Source organism: Mauremys mutica, chromosome 1 (assembly GCF_020497125.1).
Source record: "Mauremys mutica isolate MM-2020 ecotype Southern chromosome 1, ASM2049712v1, whole genome shotgun sequence".
NCBI classification, from domain to species: Eukaryota; Metazoa; Chordata; order Testudines; family Geoemydidae; genus Mauremys; species Mauremys mutica.
In genome coordinates this window covers 38701795-38715542 of record NC_059072.1, presented here as the reverse complement: position 1 = coordinate 38715542, position 13748 = coordinate 38701795, and positions in this window count along the sequence as shown.

Genomic DNA, 13748 nt, shown 5'->3' with positions numbered 1-13748 from the left:
GCTGGAGTTTCCTGGTTTCCTTTCTCAACTCATTCATTCAATTGAGAACAGGGCATATATCAAAAAGGAGGTGCAAGAATATTGGCCATATCACTGGTCTTTTAAACCAAATCTTTGATCATATCTGTCATCTTGCAATATAGATTTTTGCAAATGAGATTAGAATGTGAATAATGTTTTGTCATCTGACAAGTGATTGTCCAGTCTTTCAGTATAATTCCAAATAACAGGAGATGCAGTGTTGAAATATATTTAATTCATGTAGTTTATTGGAATGTGGATGGAGCAATTATTAGCTCTCTAAAACAAATCAGAAATTTATTATGGATTTCTGAAGCATGGGAAAATGTCAAGAGTTCTTTAAGATGTATGGATCCACAAAGCAACCTCAAGATGTATCTGTTGTTTATTTGAGAAAAGCCTTCACATAAACTAGGGTGAAATATACAGACTCTTCCTTGCCTCAAGATTTTGCTTCAGAAGAATCTGTCTAAGCAACTTAAACCTTCAAAGTTGGCCTATTGTAGGTCAGCTTTTAACTGTCTTTGATTTCTAAAAGTGCTGCAAGAACTATGACTGTGTCATAACTGTAGATATGTGTTTGATGTTGTAATGATCTCTGTATATTGTGTGTATAACCACAGGTGCCGCTTTTTCCTTTTCCTGGGGGTGCTCTGCCCCCACCCCTGCTTCTTCCCGTCCCTGCTCTGCCCCACCTCTTCCTGTCTAATTCCTCCCGCTCCCCCAAGTGTGCCCCATCCTTGCTCCTCCCATTCTCTTGCAGCACCTCCTGCATGCCACGGAATAGCTGATCCACAGTGGGCGGAAGGCGCTGGAAGGGAGGGGAGGAGTTGATTGACGGGGCTGCCTGCAGGCGGGAGCGCTAGAGGAGAAGGCAGGAGCTGGCTGTCGGTGGGTGCTAAGGACCCACTAATATTTTCCCATGGTGCTCCTGCCCTGGAGTACCCATGGAGTCGGCGCCTATGTGTATAAGCATCTGTGTTACTTTGCCCCACACAAACTTCCTTCCATTTGACAATGATGGCTGGTTATGATACTTCTGAAAAATCAGAACAATCACACACTTTTGAGCTTGGGGTGGATTTTTGCACACTGACCTGTGTGGGAAGTCAAATGTTGGAGACTTGAAAACAACATTAAAGGAACTAGCAAAACATTGTGTGCAAAACTTTTGTGAAAAAGTATTCACTAACGTTACCCAGCAATTCTAGTTTTGTTCTAAGGAACAAACCCTGGTAGCAGAATGAGTCCTGCTCCCTGAGGTAGAATCCCTGCACAAGCCTTCCCCAGGGCAATGTGCCTCAAGACTGGGCAGTGCCTATACGACACAACTTATTCCTTAAAAATTCAGTGAGGCATGTGACATATACTTAAGTGCGTGTGGAAATAAACGGAGGCAATCACAGAACATGGTGTCCTGCTGCAACACTGTCCAACAGGCAAAATGCTTGTCTGAGTCTGTCATGATGCCTTTCTGTAGATATTTGTTTGTATGCTGTTGGCCTGGCCTTTACTGCTGGGCTTCTAAACTGATAGGGTTCTGCGCTGGTAAAATGAAGGTTGATCTGAAGTTTTTCAAGCAAGCACAAGAAGTTACAAGCAGGATTTTGTTTTCAAATCTGTCAAGTGTACAGATTCTGTAACTGAATAAATATTCCACATAGACTAGCAATTTAGCACTTCATTTGCAAGGAATAGTGGTCCTCTCTGACCTTTTCTCCTTATTTTAAACATTAGGTTTGATATCCTCCAGTCTTGTGTCCATTCCCACCCTTCCAAAAATATTAATTCTAATTACATTTTGAACCTGCGATTTGCTGAGGTATCAGAATACCCGACTTTATGAAAACAAGGCATAAAGTGTGCACTGGCAGGGCCTGATTTCGGAGGAGTTGAGCAGCCATAGCTCCCTGAGCATCCCCTCCTGGCCTAAGGTCAGTCTGCAGCACCCTGCCCCTTTTTACCCCTCTCCAGGGTCACTTAAGAACTCTACATAGTCTTTCTCATCCAGTCATACATCCTTCTGTGCAGAGAGGGAGGCGATCTGTTTTTTCATTAACACAAAGTTCAAAAAAACACAAACCCAAATCTTCTACTCAGCCTTAAGCTGGGCACAGCCTTCCTGATGTACTGTTCCATCCTGCTCTCTGAGCAGCTAGAGAAGATGCAAGGTCTGACCTGCCTTCTTTGCCTTCTCCCAAAAGAAAAACAAAACTTTCAGCTGGGCCATCTCACCCACCCCAAGTCCCTACTTTGGGGGCCACAGCAGGAGACTGTCTCTCCCTACAGGTTCACTCTGCTCTCACTGCAACTGACTCTGACCCTCTTTAACTCAGGGTGAAGCCCCTGCCCCCTGAACTGGCCCACCTGGGAGCACCTCCTCTGGCATAAGGGGTGCTAGACCTAGTTTAATTACAGGGTCCAGCCACCTGTGACACTCTTATTGAGTTAAATCATTGATCTTTTTGTACAGGCAGATTTTTTTTAACAGTATCCAGTCAAGTCCTTTGAAGAATAACCAACTATATTTTCAGATTCTGGCCACACACCTACTCTTCATCTGCTCGGCTCACAGTTTTACTCTCTTCCTCTATCCCTGCATAACCCCACACAGAGACTACCATTGAGCAGTGGTCTGCAGTGCATCAGTGTTGCACAGTCCCCTTCAGGGGCTCTGAGGTTTCACTTCATTTTAGGCCAGGAATTGACCCATGGATTGTTACAGCAATTCTCATTCACTAACATTTTGCTCTCTGTATTGCAGGGCTTAGGTTCTTCATCTCTGGCAGTGAAATGGACAACACTGTAGTGTTGCCAGCCTCCTGAATACATTGCAGATTATTTTATTCCTTGCAAAGGGAACCTTTATAAAATAGAGTACGTGCTTCCATTGTGAGAGAGGCAAGACCAGTTAAACCTCCAACATGACTGTACTTACTTGACAGTTTTTGTTTATCTTCTGTTTGTGTTCATTATTTCAACTGTGCTTGGTCATTAAATATAACCCTTAAAATATGTTCTAGCCCTAATTAAATTAGGTGGTGACACACACTTTGTTGTTGATGACAGCAACGGCTGACTCACTTGACATTGTTAAATCCATATTAGAATTCATTCAGCATTCAAAACTACTACAGTCCTGCTCACTGATTTTTTTAAAATATATACACGGAGTAAATTCCTCTAAATTATTTAATGTGATTATAGATTATCTTTACTGTATTTTTTTTGGGGGGGGGGGAGATAAATTTCTCCATGATACATCTCCCAGTTTGTTAAATATAGTAAAGGACTCTTTAATTTAGCAGAAAAAGCCACAAAATCCAGTGGCTGAAATTTGAACTCAGTAGAGTTCAAACTGGAAATAAGATGCACATTTTACAAAGTGAGGGTAAGTAACCATTGGAAAGGATTACCAAAGTATGTGATCTTATTGCACTACTGGAGCCTGCAGTGGGGCTGGCTCTGGAGCCACACAGCCCCAGAAGAAGTTCTAGGAGGCAGTTGCCTCATTGATAATTCCAGTAGTAGAGAAAGGAATATGGCCATTTAATTACCCTGGGACTAGCTGCAGCGTGCTGCCCCTCAGCACAGATCCAGCTGTGCTGGTTAGTGGGCAGAGGGATGGAACTATGCGCATGACCCTTCTCAAGAATCCAGTGCCAGTAGCAACACTAGTCATGAGCAATCTTTTGCTCAGGGGACTACAAGGACTGCCATTGGGACCCATCCCTGTGTGGGTGCACAACAGGGGAGTCTGAATGCTTTGGGATATCTGCATGGTTTCTTATTTAACTAGGTTTATACTATGGAAAAGATATTTGTCATATGGATTACAACAATGCAAATGGTCGCATCAATTACCTTTCTGCCAGAATGCTATATGCTCTAGGTGTTGCATAAATCCAGAAAAAAATGGCTGTTTTTCTGCCTTCTCTCACCTCTTGCTGGCTCACCTTTTCACTTTCTTTTCCATATCTTTGGGTGTGGTTTTTTTTCTTTTTCCCTCACAGGAAGGAGTTGATTTTTTGTTTTGTTTTGTTTGTTTTTTTTCTGCCCCAGTCCTAAGTTTAAAGTAGAGAACCCGAGGCAGCAAGAGGGGAGATTCCTTGTGATTCTGGACAGAAGACAGAACAAACCTTTGGGGAGACCGGCCTGCATTAAGCTCCTCTCTGGGTTATGTGGGTGAATTACTGCTTTGGAGAGTCAAGGAGAGGCTTGCAGGAGGAGGTTCCTAGTGTGGAATTAGGTTCCTAAGGTTCCTATCTAAGGTTCCTAAGCCATGCTAGAGGAGAGCTTCCTAGCGTGGAATTCCTAAAATTGCACAACAGGGAAATATAACTGACATGCATAACTCCTAAGCGCCGCTGTAGTAGAGCTCCGTGTCTGTGTGGCTTAGGAACCTGAGGTGGCAGCTGCTGTTTGCATTTTGCTCCTCGTGTCATTACTTGCAATCTGCTCCACCAGTCTGGTACAGTCTAATAACTGCCTCCTTCCCATCTCCCCTCCCTCCCACATACACTCCTGAATAGCACCTAAACCCCACAGGAGTGGTATTTGTGACAGACTGACAATTCTCTGCAATATTCTGGATGAACTTTATTGAATTAAATTAAACTTCCTTGAATTAAGTTAATACAATGGACCCCCAACGGTATTAAAAATGCAAATATGTATGTGTTATTGTGGAACTGTATGTAGTCCCATGGAAATTATAAATAGGAGAACGGGGGGGGGGGGGGGAAATTGTAACATCTCCAGAGAAATCACCCTCCAGGACAGGTTCACATATACTAGTTCAAACTGGATTCTTCAGGGACTAACAGACAAAGAAAGGGTTTTAAACTGGCTCAGGGCCTTCTTCCTGATCCAGAAAATGGACAGGACCCCTGGTCCACAGAGGGCCCCAATCCTTAGGGCAGTATTGGAAGGATTGCACCAGCCAGAATCCATAGTAGAGTTGGGGTTAATTCTGGTAAACTTATTAGCATGTGTGGAGGTTTTTTTTATTGTTTCGAATGTGTTTTCTCTATAATGCTTTTTACCTTAGGAATAAAGTAGGCTTGCATAGGAAGTGCTGTGTGGTAACTTATAACTGTTGACGATCACTCTGTTATCCGTCTCTGGAGAGAAAGCAAACAGGTGTCCTTGGCCAACCTGTCTGTGCTGGGAGATACACAGTGAAGCCAGAGGAACTGTGCATCCTGGGAATACCCTAGTCAGAAGGGAGAGAGATACATCTCCACTCAAGAAAGGCAATGGCTGGGGAGCTGAAAGCCAAGAGTGTGTTCCCTTGCTGGACCACTGAGGGGAAATGCAGGTGCAATTGCCCTGAACTGTGACAGAATTCCTCTGGGATAATGCAAATACAGATTTTGCTTTAGTTATCTATTTCTGCTTTGTTGAGTCTTTTGGGAATTACTTAATAAATGTTGTTGAATGACTTATAGTCCCTTATCACTGCCATACAATTCCTAGTTTGCTGCATAATTTGGCCCTGAATGTTTATGTTCAAATAAAAATATGCTAAATAGTAGGCTTTACTACATTCAGTCTACCACCATCATACAATACAATTATGGCACAAGTTCACAAAAGCATGCAACTGTCGCAAGGGCTTCTATTCAGGGCAGCATTCCAAGCAGGTGCTTGGGGCGGCAATCTGCAAGGGGCGGCAGTCTGTGTGTTTTTGCCCCCAAGCAGCGTGCCAAATTGCCACCGCGGACAGCTGGGGCAGTCTGTGTGCCGTTAGGGCAGCATGCACGTTCCCGCGGTGGTGGCAATTCGGCGGCAGTTTCTGTCTTCAGCCGGAAGACAGAAGCCGCCGAATTGCTGCTGTGGGCAGCTGAACATAGAAGCTGCTGCCGAATTGCCGCCACCGCGGAAAGACGCATGCCGCCCTCACAGCATGCGGACTGCCTCTGCTGTCCACGGCGGCAATTTGGCATGCTGCTTGGGGCGGCAAAAACAGTAGAGCTGGTTCTGCTTCTATTTATACATTGATTAATTAAAAGTTCTAGTACAATAGCTGCAATTATGTCTCATTCCTCAGCAGTCAGATCTATGAATTTATTCATATGTGTGCATTCGGTGCAAGGAGCTCCTGGCCCTCAGATACCACTTACGGGCTTTGGAGGCCAGGGTGGAGGAACTGGAGGAGCTAAGAGAGGCAGAGAGGTATGTTGATGAGGCTTTCCGGGACTGTAGAATTGTCCCACCTGCTGTCAGACAGCCCCTGTGCTGTTGAGGAGGATGAAAGGCCCAGGGAAGCAGAGCAGCCAACAGGAGCAGAGGGAAACCTTACCATAGTTGGGACCCTCCTTCCAGATGATGTTGGGGTATCCTCTCACACTGAGGTTACCTCTCCGGAGGAGGGAACTCCAGTCACTAGGAAAAGACAGATGTTAGTAACGGGAGATTTAATCATTAGAAACATAGATAGCTGGGTTTGTGATGACCAGGAGAACCGTATGCCTGCCTGGTGTGAAGGTTGCGGATCTCTTGAGGCATCTGGATAGAATTATGTGTAGTGCTGGGGAGGAGCCGGTGGTTGTGGTACATGTTGGTACCAATTACATAGGGAAGGGTAGGAGAGATGTCCTGGAAGCCAAATTTAGGCTGCTAGGGAAGAGACTGAAATCCAGGACCGATATGGTGGCATTCTCAGAAATGCTTCCAGTTCCACACGCAGGGCCAGGTAGGCAGGCACAGCTTCAGTCTCAATGCATGGATGAAATGATGGTATAGAGAGGAGGGGTTTAGATTCATTAGAAACTGGGGAAACTTTTGGGATGAGGGGGAGCCTATACAGGAGAGATGGGCTCCACCTAAACCAAAGTGGAACCAGACTGCTGGCACTTAACATTAAAAAGGTTGCAGAGCAGTTTTTAAACTAGGAGATGGGGGAAAGCCAACTGCTACAGAGGAGCATGTGGATCAGACAGAGACTTCTCTTAGAGGAGACTCTATTGACAGATTCTCTAGGTTAATAGTCAGGAGCAGAGGATGGAAGACAATAATGAAACGGCCAGATCTGATGAGAAACATTCACATAAAAAATCGGACACATCAGAAAAGGGCGAACAAATAAACAGTGACAAGTTTTTAAAGTACTTGTGCACAAACGCTAGAAGTCTAAATAATAAGATTGGTGAACTAGAGTGCCTAGTGATAAAGGAAGATATTGATATAACAGGCATCACAGAAACCTGGTGGACTGAGGACAATCAATGGGACACAATCATTCCGGGGTACAAAATATATTGGAAGGACAGAACAGATTGTGCTGGGGTGGGGAGTGGCAATATATGTGAAAGAAAATGTAGAATCAAATGAAGTAAAAATCTTAAGTGAATCCACATATTCCATAGAATCTCTATGGATAGTAATTTCATGCTCTAATAAGAATATAACATTAGGGATCTATTATCGACCACCTGACCAGGATAGTGATAGTGATGATGAAATGCTAAGGGAAATTAGAGAGCCTATCAAAATAAAGAACTCAATAATAGTGGGAGATTTCAATTATCCCCATATTGACTGAGAACATGTCACTTCAGGATGAAATGCAGAGACAAAATTTCTTGATACTTTAAATGACGGCTTCATGGAGCAGCTGGTACGAGAACCCACAAGGGGAGAGGCAACTCTCGATTTAGTCCTGTGTGGAGTGCAGGAATGGTTCAAGAGGTAACTGTGACAGGACCGCTTGGAAATAGTGACCATAATATAGTAACATTTAACATCCCTGTGGTGGAAGGAACATCTCAACAGCCCAACACTGTGGCATTTAATTTCGAAAAGGGGAACTATGCAAAAATGAGGGGGTTAGTTAAACAGAAATTAAAATTAAATTAACAAGTTTAAAAATTAAACTTGCATCCAAAGAAGTGGGTATTCACCCATGAAAGCTCATGCTGCAAAATGTCTGTTAGTCTATAAGGTGCCACAGGATTCTTTGCTGCTTCTACAGAACCAGACTAACACGGCTACCCCTCTGATACCAGAAATTAAAAGGTACAGTGACTGAAGTGAAATCCCTGCAAGCTGCATGGACGCTTTTTAAAGATACCATAATAGAGGCCCAACTTAAATGTATACCCCAAATTAAGAAACACAGTAAAAGAACTAAAAAAGAGCCACCGTGTCTTAACAACCATGTAAAAGAAGCACTGAGAGATAAAAAGGCATATTTTAAAAAGTAGAAGTCAAATCCCAGTGAGGTAAATAGAAAGGTGCATAAACACTGCCAAATTAAGTGTAAAAATGTAATAAGAAAAGCCAAAGAGGAGTTTGAAGAACGGCTAGCCAAAAACTCAAAAGGTAATAACAACGTTTTTTAAGTACATCAGAAGCAGGAAGCCTGCTAAACATTAACCAGTGAGGCCCGTGGATGATCAAGATACAAAAGGAGCTCTTAAAGACGATAAAGTCATTGCGGAGAAACTAAACGAATTCTTTGCTTCAGTCTTCACGGCTGAGGATGTTAGGGAGATTCCCAAACCTGAGCTGGCTTTTGTAGGTGACAAATCTGAGGAACTGTCACAGATTGAAGTGTCACTAGAGGAGGTTTTGGAATTAATTGATAAACTTAACATTAACAAGTCACCGGGACCAGATGGCATTCACCCAAGAGTTCTGAAAGAACTCAAATGTGAAGTTGCAGAACTATTAAGTACGGTTTATAACCTGTCCTTTAAATTGGCTTCTGTACCCAATGACTGGAAGATAGCTAATGTACCACCAATATTTAAAAAGGGCTCTAGAGGTGATCCTGGCAATTACTGGTAAGTCTAACATCAGTACTGGGCAAATTAGTTGAAACAATAGTAAAGAATAAAATTGTAAGACACCTAGAAGAACATAAATTGTTAGGCAAAAGTCAACATGGTTTCTGTAGAGGGAAATCATGCCTTACTAATCTGTTAGAGTTCTTTGAAGAGGTCAACAAACACGTGGACAAGGGGGAATCCAGCGGACATAGTGTACTTAGATTTCCAGAAAGCCTTTGACAAGGTCCCTCACCAAAGGCTCTTATGTAAATTAAGTTGACATGGGATAAAAGGGAAGGTCCTTTCATGGATTGAGAACTGGTTAAAAGACAGGGTAGGAATACATGGTAAATTCTCAGAATGGAGAGGGGTAACTAGTAGTGTTCCCCAAGGGTATGTGCTAGGACCAATCCTATTCAACTTATTCATAAATGATCTGGAGAAAGGGGTAAACAGTGAGGTGGCAAAGTTTGCAGATGATACTAAACTGCTCAAGATAGTTAGGATCAAAGCAGACTGTGAAGAACTTTAAAAAGATCTCACAAAACTAAGTGTTTGGGCAACAAAATGGCAAATGAAATTTAATGTGGATAAATGTAAAGTAACGCATATTGGAAAAAATAACCCCAACTATATATACAATGTGATGAGGGCTAATTTAGCTACAACAAATCAGGAAAAAGATCTTGGAGTCATTGTGGATAGTTCTCTGAAGACATCCACGCAGTGTGCAGAGGTGGTCAAAAAAGCAAACAGGATGTTAGGAATCATTAAAAAGGGGATAGACAATAAGACGGAGAATATATTATTGCCCTTATATAAATCAATGGTATGCCCACATCTTGAATACTGTGTACAAATATGGTCTCCTCATCTCAAAAAAGATATACTGGCACTAGAAAAGGTTCAGAGAAGGGCAACTAAAATGATTAGGGGTTTGGAACAGGTCCCATATGAGGAGAGATTAAAGAGGCTAGGACTTCTCAGCTTGGAAAAGAAGAGACAAAGGGCGGGATATGATAGAGGTGTATAAAATCATGAGTGATGTGGAGAAAGTAGATAAGGACTAGGGGTCACCAAATGAAATTAATGGGCAGCAGGTTTAAAACAAATAAAAGGAAGTTGTTCTTCACACAGCGCACAGTGATCTTGTGGAACTCCTTGCCTGAGGAGGTTGTGAAGGCTAGGACTATAGCAGTGTTTAAAAGAGAACTGGATAAATTCCTGGAGGTTAAGTCCATTAATGGCTATTAGCCAGGATGAGTAAGGAATGGTGTCCCTAGCCTCTGTTTGTCAGAGGGTGGGGATGGATGGCAGGAGAGAGATCACTTGATCATTACCTGTTAGGTTCACTCCCTCTGGGGCACCAGGAATTGGCCCCTGTCGGTGGACAGGATACTGGGCTAGATGGGCCATTGGTCTGACCCAGTATGACCATTCTTATATTCTTATTGTGAAAGGCTTCTGTGAGAGCTGAAAAGGCAAAGCATTATGGGATGTTACCCCAAGCAGTATAGTCAGCTCTCTCTGTTGGAAAAGCAATTGATGGGCCCAGTTTGAATCACTTTTTGATGGTGTACAACTTTTATTAAAACTTCTAAGAGCAGAGAAGCCTATATGCAAACTGGAAGTGAAAATAGTAATTCTCAAGCACACAACCATCTTTTCTGTGTTTGTTTCAGACTTTCCATTTGCTTCCATTGCCTCTAGACTCCTCCCTCATTTCTGCCTGCAAATCCCTCCAACCCTGCCTCTGGAGCATTGTATTTCTGTGACACTGATTTCACTCCATCTCCTGCTGAACTCCTCATGCATAACTCCATATCTGCTTACCTTGACTACTGCAGCCCTCTTACCCAGGTTTGCCCAAGTCACCACTTTCCGAATCCAAGATGTGCAGAATGCCACTGCCTGCCTTGTCGGACATACAAAAAAGTGGGACTAGGGTCACCCCATTCTGAAACAATTCCACAGGTTCCCCATTTATTGAAAAAACTCAGTTTGAAATATTCCTCTTCCTTAATTTTAAATCTCTTACAGATTATGCTGTTTATCTATTTGTATAACAGCAGCGTCCAAGAACCCCAGCTAGGATTGAGTTCAGTTATGCTAGATGCTGCACAGACATAGTTCCTGCCTCAAAGATCTAATGATTTAAATAGAAAAAGACAGACAAAGGGAGCGGGGAAAGAATTACAAATACAGTGATCAGAAGCTGGCTGGGATCCATATGTTTATAGTTCATAATTGTTTTTTTAAATATTTCCTATTATCTATTTTGAATACACATTATTTTGTTAATTGCCATGGACTAATCCTTTTAGTCTGAATTTGATCCCATTTACCTCTTGGACTTTGTCTCTCTCTCTCTGCTCTTTTAGCACCGATATCATCCCTACTCATTCACCTGCTGTCAGTTGTCTTATATTTAAATGGTAAATTCTCCAGGGACAAGGACCGTCTTTTTGTAATTGGATTGTACAGTGTTTTGGTGCAGTGGGGCTGGGGCCTCTAGGACCACAATCCAAATAATAAATACAATAATAATATATCTAGGCACTGTTCTTGGGGTGACCGAGGCTAAGGGTGAAATCCTGGCCTCCGTGAAGTCACTTGCAAAACTCCTAAGATGGAATCCATGAAGAAACTTGGATGCCTAAGTCCTGATTTTACGTACAATCTACAAAACTTTTGCTGAATGCTGTAGGCATCTAAATTTACGTGGTGCCTAAGTTTTTCAAAGTCAAAACTAGCACCTAAGTTTCTGCCTCTGGGCGTATGCACTGCTGCCTCTCTCTAGGTATTGTGCATAAGATCCAGGGAAAGAAAGGTATTCGGTCACCTAATTCGCTCAAGGTGCCTGATCTGGGAGGGATACTTGGAGGGTGCCCACTGGATTGAGCCCCATTCAAAATCTGTCTGGAGGAGATAGTGAGGGTGCTGGTGCTGATGCTGCCCACCTTACAGCTTTTAGCCCATTTGTCCAAGAACTGACCTCGGATGTGGGCGACCCAGGTTCAAGGGGAATTGGAACTGGAGTCTCCCACCTCTCAGGTGAGTGCTCTAATCACTGAGCTATGGGACATTCTGAGGGGGTGTGTGTTCAGTATCTCCCGGTGAAGATGTTTCACTCGATAAATAAGGAAAGAGGGGTTAGAACAGGAAGATTTGATCCAGGGACTGCTGCCCCCTAATCACTGGACTACAGTCATTGTCTCTCACTCTCTCTGGCCACCTCCTCCTCCTAGTGTGGAAAAAAGGCAGGCATCCAACACTTTCCTGCAGGAAACTACACTTAAGCCAGGAGAGCAGTTCCTTTTCATGGATCACTAGTAGTGTTATGCGCCTCCTTGCAGCTTGGACTTTGGCACCTATCTCTGAGAAAGGGGCAGGGATTAGCACATTGGCATCTCCCATGGCTAGCTTAGCCAACTCCCCACCTAGCATGCTGGCTTTTGTGCACTGCATTCTTTGGTTCCTATCTCTCTCCCTATTCATTGTATAAGGAGCTTCGGTGCCTAACTCAGCCTTTATGGATCCCATTGTGGATCCCCTTGTTGTTCCTGTGATATTTCAAGGCACCTAAAAGTTAGATGCTGTGATGCTCAGCATTGCAATGCCTCAGTCCCTTAGTGGACTTCAGTGGGGCCAGGATTTCACCCTAGGTTAGGTGAACTTAGTCAGAACTTAGGTTCTGATCCTTCTCCCATTAAAGTAGGTGGCTCAATTTGTTTGGTCTTTGGTGCAAAGACCAAACAGTTTTACTATTTACAATACAGACTCTTGGTGTTGGCTCTGAGATCTGAAACCATCCTTACTGTCAATAGGTGCAATTAAAAAAGATAAGGGAGGACAGTGGAAAAGAGAATTTGCTTTTAGATGAAGAAAGCAAAAATAAAGATACTGCATCTGATGTGCCAGAATTAGCATCAGTTTTAATTAGAAACAAGATTACTTGATGGGATAAATTTATAAGCCTGATGCAGAAGGAATTTGGCTGCAGAGTCCTTTTTATCTGCACTTGCTCAATTTTCATTTTTGAGATCCAATGACAAGATGTGATTAAAAAGAGATATGAAAAAAATATTTTTGGCTTTGTTCGATACATAGGGAGAGTAATTTATTAACAAGAACAAAGGATTTTGGGTGTCAGGGTTCTGGCACCTTTCACAATCTATAACAGGGGTCGGCAACCTTTCAGCAGTGATGTGCCGAGTCTTCATTTATTCACTCTAATTTAAGGTTTCACATGCCAATAATAGATTTTAACGTTTTTAGAAGGTCTCTTTCTATAAGTCTATAACATATAACTAAACTATTGTTGTATGTAAAGTAAATAAAGTTTTTAAAATGTTTAAGAAGCTTCATTTAAAATTAAATTAAAATGCAGAAACCCCCCCCCCGGACTGGTGGCCAGGACCCAGGCAGTGTGAGTGCCACTGAAAATCAGCTCGCATGCCGCCTTCGGCACGTGTGCCATAGGTTGCCTACCCCGATCTATAAGGTGAGGATTTTCAAGTGTGAGTCCCTAAAGTTAAGCACCTGAAGAAGTGACCTGATTTTCAAAAGTGTCAAAACTTTTGTCCTCAAGTATTTTTCCCCAGTTTTTCAACCTATACAATTGGGACAATCATATCTACTTCATGCGGGTGTTGTGACAATTCAGCATTTAATGTTTATAAAGTGAAAATCCTCCAGTGGCTGTAGTGGCCCATTAACAATTGTTCCTTGTAAAGCTCTTTTATACGTTGGCAACTATGCCCAGGACAAGCAGCAAATGTATATCTCTAACAGTGGGAGGTTGAGATGGGGAACAAAAAGCTTGACTCACCTTATTTATAAAATGTGTCCTCTAAACTTGGGATTTATCCCCCAAAATCATCTTATTACCTCTCCCCAAAATCCTCAGCCTGGTCCTATGCACTGGGGTGTGGTCCCAGGGACAGGAATTGG